At 31.9% G+C, this 10,469-nt stretch overlaps 1 long non-coding RNA gene across 2 annotated transcripts; it reads right to left on the bottom strand.

Annotated features, from left to right (window-relative positions):
- Positions 1 to 2,895: 2,895 nt before the first annotated feature.
- On the bottom strand, positions 2,896 to 8,073 carry LOC111089570. Of its 2 annotated transcripts, none has more exons than XR_002613808.1 (3): positions 8,024 to 8,073; positions 6,087 to 6,122; positions 2,896 to 2,951 (listed from the first exon to the last, which is right to left on the bottom strand). It is a non-coding gene; the product is annotated as an uncharacterized LOC111089570 (long non-coding RNA). The 2 variants fall into 2 exon arrangements; XR_002613809.1 differs by lacking the exon at positions 6,087 to 6,122 and adding an exon at positions 6,382 to 6,461 and having other exon boundaries at positions 2,935 to 2,951; positions 8,024 to 8,072.
- Between the last annotated feature and the right edge of the window lie 2,396 nt (positions 8,074 to 10,469).

The raw sequence follows: 10,469 nt of genomic DNA, 5'->3' as shown, positions 1-10,469 counted from the left end.
TTGACTACCAGTACACATCTAACGAGCCTAGCTAATACTGTTTTAGTGATCCACTGTTGTAAAATGTCAACAACATATGAAGGCCTTGACTACAAGTACACATCTAACGAGCCCAGCTAATACTGTTTTAGTGATCCACTGTTGTAAAATGTCAACAACATATGAAGGCCTTGACTACCAGTACACATCTAACGAGCCCAGCTAATACTGTTTTAGAGATCCACTGTTCAAGGCCTTCATATGTTGTTGACATTTTACCGTCTAGAAATCTAATTCTTTAAAAGTATTGGATATTAAACTGAAATATTTAAACGTGTGTTGACAATTTCTCTAATTTTGACATTGTACTCATGATAAAATATTTGAAACAACTAGTTTTCATTGCCAGGTGGCTGCAGTCCATCTGTATAGCTAGTTAGTCTTACTGGGCTCATTAGATGTGTACTGGTAGTCAAGGCCTTCATCTTCTGACATTTTACCACAAAGGAACACTAAAACAGTATTAGCTAGGCTCGTTAGATGTGTACTGGTAGTCAAGGCCTTCATATGTTGTTAACATTTTACCACAAAGGATCACTAAAACAGTATTAGCTGGGCTCGTTAGATGTGTACTGGTATTATAAAATTTAAGAATGCATGAATCCTGTCTTAAGATTCCAAAAGTCTTAAAAACCATCACCTGTTTCTGTATCAAGTTGTTTACTGTGAAAAATCCCATTTGGTCAGCGAGTTTGTGATACTGGCCAACATTATGACCTTTATTTTTTTTAATTGATATTAGTAATTACTGGAACTCATTTGTTTCTTAACATTCCCGTTACAGTATAAGATGTTGTATCAAGTGTACAGTACTGTTTGTGTTAGAAACACATATGTTGTAATTTATTCTGTACAGATTTAATGGTGCAGTGTTTAGTAGACAGATTGGAAATAAAGGTGTCTCAACTGTCAAACCACTAAAGATTCTCAGTTGTCCACAAACTTCAAGTGATGAAAATAGAACACAGCACAGTTGATAATATATTTTAAACTCACTGAATACTGACAGAGTAACTTAACTCTTTAAACCCATCATTTTGTGCACATTCTGCCAGAATTATCACCATACCTTATAAAATTTCTGGTCTATTTATACAAAGTGGATAATAACATGGTTTGGATTAGTTTTAATCCAGACAGACAAATGTTATCAGATGTTGTCACCAGATTTTCAGCATCCTCTCGGGTTTAAAGAGTTAATAACGATAATAAACGATTCAATTACCAAAACAAGGGTATTGTACAACAGTCTTAAATTACTACCAGAAATACACGTCCAACACAGCATACTTATCAAATCCTTATTATCACTAATTTACTTTAAATATTAATTTGGTTCCAAGTGGAAACAAAATGATAAAAACCAGTTTGTTCTGGAGAATGACTTTTTTATGTAAGAATATGGGAAGTGTTTGTATATTACAACTATATATAATAATATACATGTTTGTTAATAAAATATCGTGACTATAATATTGAAAAATTTAAGCAGTGGTTTTGGTTTAAAATATAGGGTTATCTTCATTTGTGTAAGTTTTTAAGGGTTTTTTTCCCCTCCGTTGTATTTTCAGTAAAAATAATTGAAATTAAAATGTTTTTTTTACCAATTTTACTTGTAACTCTAAATTAAGTTTAACAAATTCTAAGTTATAGATAACTGGATGAGACAAACTTAACTAACCAGCCAATGAAAGTGCAGCATGTGGGGGAAAGTTTTAACTATTTCACTTATTCCATGGACATAAACTGAACCTAGATTTCTCTATTACGTATTTCATTTTCAATATAGTTATTCTAAAATCTCCTCAGATTGGTTAACTTTATATATTTATAATGTCTTTACATGGCAGGAAAATTAAAATTACATTCAGTCATTGTAATCCATTTCGCTTTAACGATTTTTGTAATGAGATACTTCAACATTGGATAAATCAGGATTTTTCAGTTGGACACTACCAGCATCTGATCGGGTTTAAGGAGTTAATTCAACTGTTTGGTTTCAGGATTCTTTATTGCTAAATGTATGAAGATACTTGACAAGAAATAAATAAAAAACAGTATGAAGCATTTATCCATTTGAAAAATTATGTTTATCATTTTATTTAGAAAAGTGCTTCTGAAATCAAAAATTAAATTTATCACCATCACACACAAGGAAAACAGAACACATAAATCATTTATACTTTCACCCCCGACCTTATGAATATATTTTGGTCAATTCAATGTGAAGTGAACATCCAACTGGATGGGTCACTGAAGGATAATGAATAGCTTTACTGGAGTAGAAAGATTTTTTAATACAGTCAACATTCTTTCAAAATCCGCTAACTGGATGACCTACTCCTATGAGTTGAAACACTTTTACTACTGTTTCCTACCGTAAATGTTTATTATACTTCAAAAAATAAAATAAACAGAACAGTAATGTTTTCATTAATCCTATCGTATGATACTAGTAAACAAAGAATTCTAGTAAATATTAATATTAGTGAATCCACATTAACTCCATTCTTAGCTCTCAAAACAACAATAATAAAGAAAGAGGTCATTCATTATATCGGCACAGCCTAACAAAAGTACTTAAATAGTTTATGTTGGAGAATTCTGAAAAAGTAAACTGTAGATTAAAGCTAGCACTGATTGAAAATACCCAATCATATTAACTTCAAAGATAAATAAAAGATTATAAGACAGAAAACCATATTACCTGGCCCACTCAACATTGCTTTGATAGTTCCCGATGTTAATGCATGCTCCCTTTTAATAATAAATTCATGTCCATCAGAAGAGATCAGCTTCACATACATTGCATCAGGCCCTTCACACCCACCGTGAACTTTGTCTTCATTTTGTCTGTCATCTGACATGTTGCAGAAGGCCAAAACTAAAACACTCCAGGTGTGATTGTTTATCTAGATATAAACACATTCTTTGATATCTGTTCCTAAAAAATCATGTAACTTACAAAGCTAAAAGTTTGTATAAAAATATCTTAGTTTCAGTGTTACTTTGTTCACTTTAAAACACTTGTTTTTTATTGATTTGTTATAAGAATTGCTGTTACTATTAAACAAGAGGAATCATAATTGTTATACACATCAACAGTCTATAGGAACACAAACAAGGGTAATCATAATTGTTATACACATCAACAGTCTACAGGAACACAAACAAGGGTAATCATAATTGTTATACACATCAACAGTCTACAGAAACACAAACAAGGGTAATCATAATTGTTATACACATCAACAGTCTACAGGAACACAAACAAGGGTAATCATAATTGTTATACACATCAACAGTCTACAGAAACACAAACAAGGGTAATCATAAATGTTATACACAGATCAACAGTCTACAGGAACACAAACAAGGGTAATCATAAATGTTATACATAGATCAACAGTCTACAGGAACACAAACAAGAGGAATCATAATTGTTATACACAGATCAACAGTCTACAGGAACACAAACAAGGGTAATCATAATTGTTATACACATCAACAGTCTACAGGAACACAAACAAGGGTAATCATAATTGTTATACAGAGATCAACAGTCTACAGAAACACAAACAAGGGGAATCATAATTGTTATACAGAGATCAACAGTCTACAGAAACACAAACAAGGGTAATCACAATTGTTATACAGATCAACAGTCTACAGAAACACAAACAAGAGTAATCATAATTGTTATACAGAGATCAACAGTCTACAGAAACACAAACAAGGGTAATCACAATTGTTATACAGATCAACAGTCTACAGAAACACAAACAAGGGTAATCATAATTGTTATACAGATCAACAGTCTACAAAAACACAAACAAGGGGAATCCTGATTGTTATAAAGATCAACAGTCTACAAAAACACAAACAAGGGTAATCATAATTGTTATACAGAGATCAACAGTCTACAGGAACACCAACAAGGTGAATCCTGATTGTTATACAGAGATCAACAGTCTACAGGAACACAAACAAGGGTAATCATAATTGTTATACAGAGATCAATAGTCTACAGGAACACAAACAAGGGTAATCATAATTGTTATACAGAGATCAACAGTCTACAGAAACACAAACAAGGGTAATCATAATTGTTATACAGAGATCAACAATCTACAGGAACACAAACAAGGGTAATCATAATTGTTATACAGAGATCAACAGTCTACAGGAACACAAACAAGGGGAATCCTGATTGTTATACAGAGATCAACAGTCTACAGAAACACAAACAAGGGGAATCATAATTGTTATACAGATCAACATTCTACAGAAACACAAACAAGGGTAATCATAATTGTTATACAGAGATCAACAGTCTACATGAACACAAACAAGGGTAATCATAATTGTTATACAGATCAACAGTCTACAGGAACACAAACAAGGGGAATCCTGATTGTTATACAGAGATCAACAGTCTACAGAAACACAAACAAGGGTAATCATAATAGTTATAGAGATCAACAGTCTACAGGAACACCAACAAGGTGAATCCTGATTGTTATACAGAGATCAACAGTCTACAGGAACACAAACAAGGGTAATCATAATTGTTATACAGAGATCAACAGTCTACAGGAACACAAACAAGGGTAATCATAATTGTTATACAGAGATCAACAGTCTACAGGAACACAAACAAGGGTAATCATAATTGTTATACAGATCAAAAGTCTACAGGAACAGAAAACTTAATTGGTTGAAGGCTATCGTTCAGATGAAAATATGTCAATAAGGAAACAAAACTCATATCACTATTTCAATACAAAGTGGCCATATAAATTGGTGTGTACCTTTGTTCACAAATATATTTAATATTAATATGATGGTTTTACAGTTTGAAGATTATATTAAATATCAATTTTTGGGTTCATTGATTAATTCTATACAACTAACCAATTATTCTCATGAAACTTGGATATTTGGAATAATTGAAAATAATAACAGGAAGCACAAATTTCAATTAGTTGATTATTTTAATGAGTTGTGACATTAACTGATTAATCTGAACAACTATGAATTAATCAAAGGTAATGAAAAATCATGATCCCAATATTTTGATTACTTGGATAGTTGGAATAATCAGAAACAATAACGTCAATTAAATGATTATTTTCATAACATTAAATGATTTAATTGTAATTTCATGGGACACTAATTGATGTTATCAATAAGTAATCAGTTATTAAGTTATATCAATTAATCAAGTTAATTACCCTGATGTAGTGAAGATACAAGGGGCAGCAAGTTATCAAATATATTTGTAATCATGTATGTACAAGTTTTTGTGGTACTGTACTGAATGCAAAGCTGTCATTTACCATAGAGATATTACACTGTTTTCCACTGCAACAAATATTTCAAGTTTCACACTATAACCTACTATAACTTAGTTGTTTTTTTATATTCTTCAATCCATACATTGTTCAAGTACTTTCTAACCTTACTCTGTAACACAGTTCCCAAAATGCCAGGTTTTGTTTAGCTCACAGGTATAACTATAAGCACTGAGGATCTGACACTAGCCTAAACTGTTTGAAATACTCCAATTTCAAACATGTTTTTAGGCTATTATCAATTTCTTTACTGTTACTGTGTCTCTTTCTTTGAGCAATACATGTCAGATGTCTAGAATTATGCTCTTATGTTGTTTATAAATATTGTTATTTGTCCATTTTTCAAACAACCAAAATAAGCTACTTAAAAATGTTTATTTAAATTGACAAGAAATAAAACAATGTCTCACAAAATTACTGGGATTAGAACAAAAATTTTAAAAATCCCCCAACTTTTGAAATGAATTTGTACAGACTTCAAATTAATACTTTGGTGCAAAAAAGGTAGAAACCTAAAAAAATAAGTGAACAAAATAAACAATTGACAGTAATAAAGGGTTTGACTGAATTTTAAATAGTGAAAATAACAAAAAAAAAGTACACTATTGGATTCCACAGTAAAAAATGAGTAGACTTGCACTACAATTTGAATTATTTATTTAGTAATTAATGAAAAACAATTAATAAATGTACCTAGAAACTGATGTTTCCCACCATGAAAACGTCTAACTGAAACAGTACAAATAAAATTGCTTTACCTGGTAACCAGAGACATTGTATGAAACTTGTGACAATGCAAGATAAAATGTAATCCTAATAAAATACTTCAATTTAAACCCTATACGTGTGAATTTATATTATATTGATAAATGAAATGAAACTGTTAACAACCAAATGTTGAAAATCAAGTATGAACTTACATATTTACCTATTAAACTTAAGGAGAGATTTTTGTATTCAACTGGTTTCATGATTGACAGATACATACCTGTTAGGTGGTAAAGCAAACTGTTGTCAAGGCAACATATTGTCTGCTTACAGTTCCAATTCATCTGGATTTTTCACATGCTGTAAGTTGGAATTGGGCAGACATACATACATACATATCAGTTCAAGAATTGTGTAATACGTACCACACAGTATATTGTATGGCTTCAAATTCAATGATTAATGAGAATTTTTTAATGGTTTTAGGGATTTTTTGTGTGTGTTTCAAATAAAAAAGCTTCTGGATAAAAAAACAACAACAACCCAGAACAATGAAGAGAGCTATCATTTAATATATCACTGATTAATATTGGCCAAGCACTCACTTGCAAACACCCTGTTTTGGTGCTTCACCCACTGGTTGCTGTTTGATGGCAGAGAAATGTTTAGCAATCATTCTTATAGTTAATTTACAACTAGTGGGAGTACAGCTGTCTTTAATAAAACAGTGCAAACTCAGCATGTAATAGTACTGTAGACATTTTTCATTTGTTGTTTCGTGTACAGTAATTTAGTATTTTGATTATGGGAGATTTATATATTTGCAACTGCTGTTATTGTATTTTTGCATTAACTAATTAGTAGATTCCTCACCAAATATTAAATAAATATTTGTGTGAAAATAAGGACCAAACAAAAATTGCTATTTATTTTAAACTATAAATGTATTTTCATGAACATTTATTTATATACTTTATTTTTTTCAAACAAATGATGTTATTTACACGAATTAATCAGTAACAATTAAGTTTAAAATCTAATGGTAAGCCTTGATACCCCAAATTGTTTTATTTCATTAATCTTATGTGATAATGATCTTTTATAATAATGGAGCTTAACCCTAAGGTTTACTTCTATCTCTCAAAAGCCTTAAGTTACCATAAGTTTTTCTTTCACACTTAATATTACAAAATTTTAATTACTAGTATTAATAATACTGTAATGTCTAAGACATAGTAAGTAACATATCATAGCGTTATTCAGTATACACAATCTACCGAACAGTGAATACTAATTCTACTACCCAATTTCTAAATTTATTACAACTGTTAGTGTTAGTCAGTCATTAAACGAATGTATTAGTAACTATTACATTTCAACTGTTAGCTTTATCTTCGAATAAAGCTGATTTAAAACTAGTTAACTACTGCTTATTATGAGGATAAAGGTGAATTCTGGCTGTTACCGTACAAAAACAAAGAAAAAAAGGAGTACAACGTCTAATTCATGGAAATTATATTAGGCCTAACATTAAGAATATTAGTCTACTTAACTTAAGTTACACTGCTAGTACTAGTAGTAGTAACTGCTATGCACTGACGCTTGGTACTATAGTATAGTATTAATAATCAACTTTATTAACCCTACTTATTACTACTACAACTATTCCTGCCAAAATATTGAGCTTTAGTTTTTACATTGTAAATTAAAGTGGTGGTACGTAGTAATAACAACAGTAGTACTAGTAAAGTAATCGTCTTCCAACTTCCAACAAACTAAAGAGGTATATAGTTGCTAATATTATAGCTCTCTTATAAATGAAGTACTGTATTTCGCATTTACTTTTTTGCAACACAGATTCAGTGTAATATCCAAATCAGAGACAAAAGAAATAAAATCACATTTATTTTAGTTTTACTAACCTTCGAAATCAAACACCACACCACTAGATACGCTAAGCGCGCCCTCTAATAGAGATTGTCAGGAACGTTAATGTACCAATCACATGTTATACTCATTTCCACGTGACGTAAGTGAAACAAAGTTTTTACTTGGAGTAACTTAATTTCGGACTTCCAAGAATAATTATAAAATTATTTTTCAAAACGTCTGCATTAAAGAAAAGTTACCAATGTTGCTTATAAAAGAATAAAAACGCAAAATTTAGCTCTGTTTGAGTAGGACGTAACTTGACTCCACCATTCTCAAAATATTTTAATGCTGATTTTGACACTATTACACGTAAAACCACTTATACTATTGCACCATCAAACCTACTTTAACACGCCATCACAAAAACAGCTAATAATTTAGCTATATAACACAATAGGTGCAGACAACAAGAAACCGTGTGGTCCTTCAAATCTGTTTTTACACTCCCTCCCCAAACAAAAAAAAAAGCAAACTAAGCTCGCCCTTTATTTTCAGAAAATCACCGCTTTTCCTCTATTGTGAAGTGCCATTGATAATCCTAATTTCAATAGCAACTTTCTTAACAAAGTTCATCTCACACACACACAAAACCTCAGTTTTGTTAACTCACATATAATGGACAAATGACACCCGAATTCGGCCTCGCAAAATTCGCAAAAGTCAGAAAATTACCCTTCTAACAATGAAATTCGACAAGAGAAAAAAGCACAGCCTCTGTACCAACCTGCAGAAACTAGACACATCACTGAACTTTCTGATCACTTTGTGGTCATTTCAATTTTATTCCTTCATCGGTTCGGGATTAAAAACCCGAAATCTGTCGCACACAAGACAAGTGCTCTACCAACGGAACTAAAGGGTTAATTCCTCAGAAACTGCTATTTTTAATAAATAAAATTACCACAATATCACGTGAGAATGTGTACTTTTAACAATTAATTCTCTTTTACTCTGACGTGAGAAGCACGACGTCGCATTGTCTCATTTCATAAGTGACACTGATGGTGAGTTTTGTCATTAGTGTTTCATTACTTTACAATTTGCACATTCATTGTTGTACTTTAGCCACATCTGCACATTCGCATGCCAAAGCACTCTTGGATTCTCGTTAATCAGTAAACTTCACGCAAATCATGATGGAATTACTAAGACAATATTGAATCAGACGATCAAAAACGTGAATTTGATGAGGCACCCTCAGCTCTAAATGGGAGACAGAGAATGACAAGAATGAGTTGTTTTTGTCTCTTTAACTTTGAGCAGACTTTCAAGAATGTCCTGAATTAGCATTGACAGGAACTTCTACCTGTAGCATCACCTTTCAGAAGCAACGAACCACAGCTTGGCTCTTGATAATTAATCAGTTTGCTGCATATTCAAACCAGAGGAATATGGAGGTTTAAGGTCGGCCTATTGCTGGGTCAAATAATATATTTTTTTCTATGCAAGTAAACTGTAAACTTAGTTTTCAAAACGAAATAAATAAATAAAAATCAAACTGCATACATTAAAAACAAATCCATCATTTATGTTATAACTTTTAGTCCAAAAACAAAATAATAAATCACGTCTCTTTAATACTTAAAACACAATTTCAAAATCTATGTCACAACAAACCTTGAGTCAAATTTTAAGAATACAATATAATACATTATACAATATGAAAACACCATTTAACAATGAATAGATAACAATAACCTTTCACATTGAAAAGCAATGCGCAAGCTTGCAATATGTATTATCATCAGGTCCTCTGACATAAAGCTTGTTTGTTTGTTTGTAATTGTAGACAAACCTACACAATGGGCTATCTGTGTTCTGTCCTCCACGGGTATCGAAACCCGGTTTCTAGCGTTGTAAGTCCGCAGACATACCGCTGTGCCACTGGGGGCTGACATAAAGCGCTTGTGAACTCTGTATAATTACATTATTGTTACGACAGCAAAAATCACGTGACGCTGCTGGCGCTGGTAGCGTGCGTAATGTTTCTCGAATAATCGGGGAAGTCCGAGATGCCCTCTTCGTTAGTATATAAGCCTGGCTGAGAAAGCCAGCGGGGTTAATGAAGAGAGAACAGTAGTTCCGTTTAATTTGTGATTCTGTTAGTTTCGAGCTAGTGAGCCGTAAAGTATGTGTTTTGTACTCGTCGAAAGCAAAGTTATCGAGATTGTGAATCGCTGTGATTTATAGCGTGTATTATAAAAGTTGTTAGGTTTAAAGTGACGAGAAACGTACTAATTGTGAAACTTATGTGTACTAAGAGTTTTTATCGAGGAAGAATAAACTGGTTTAATCAAGAAAGGACTTGTATCACTGAATATCGTCGGAAAGAATTTCTACCGGAAACAACCAAACAAGCAGATATGTAACATTATTAACAGATCCTCTGTCATGAAGCAGTTGTGAACTCTGTATAATTATAATATTTTCTTATGG

Source organism: Limulus polyphemus, unplaced genomic scaffold, assembly GCF_000517525.1.
Source record: "Limulus polyphemus unplaced genomic scaffold, Limulus_polyphemus-2.1.2 Scaffold6657, whole genome shotgun sequence".
Taxonomy (NCBI): domain Eukaryota; kingdom Metazoa; phylum Arthropoda; class Merostomata; order Xiphosura; family Limulidae; genus Limulus; species Limulus polyphemus.
This window is presented reverse-complemented; position numbering and strand designations above follow the sequence as displayed.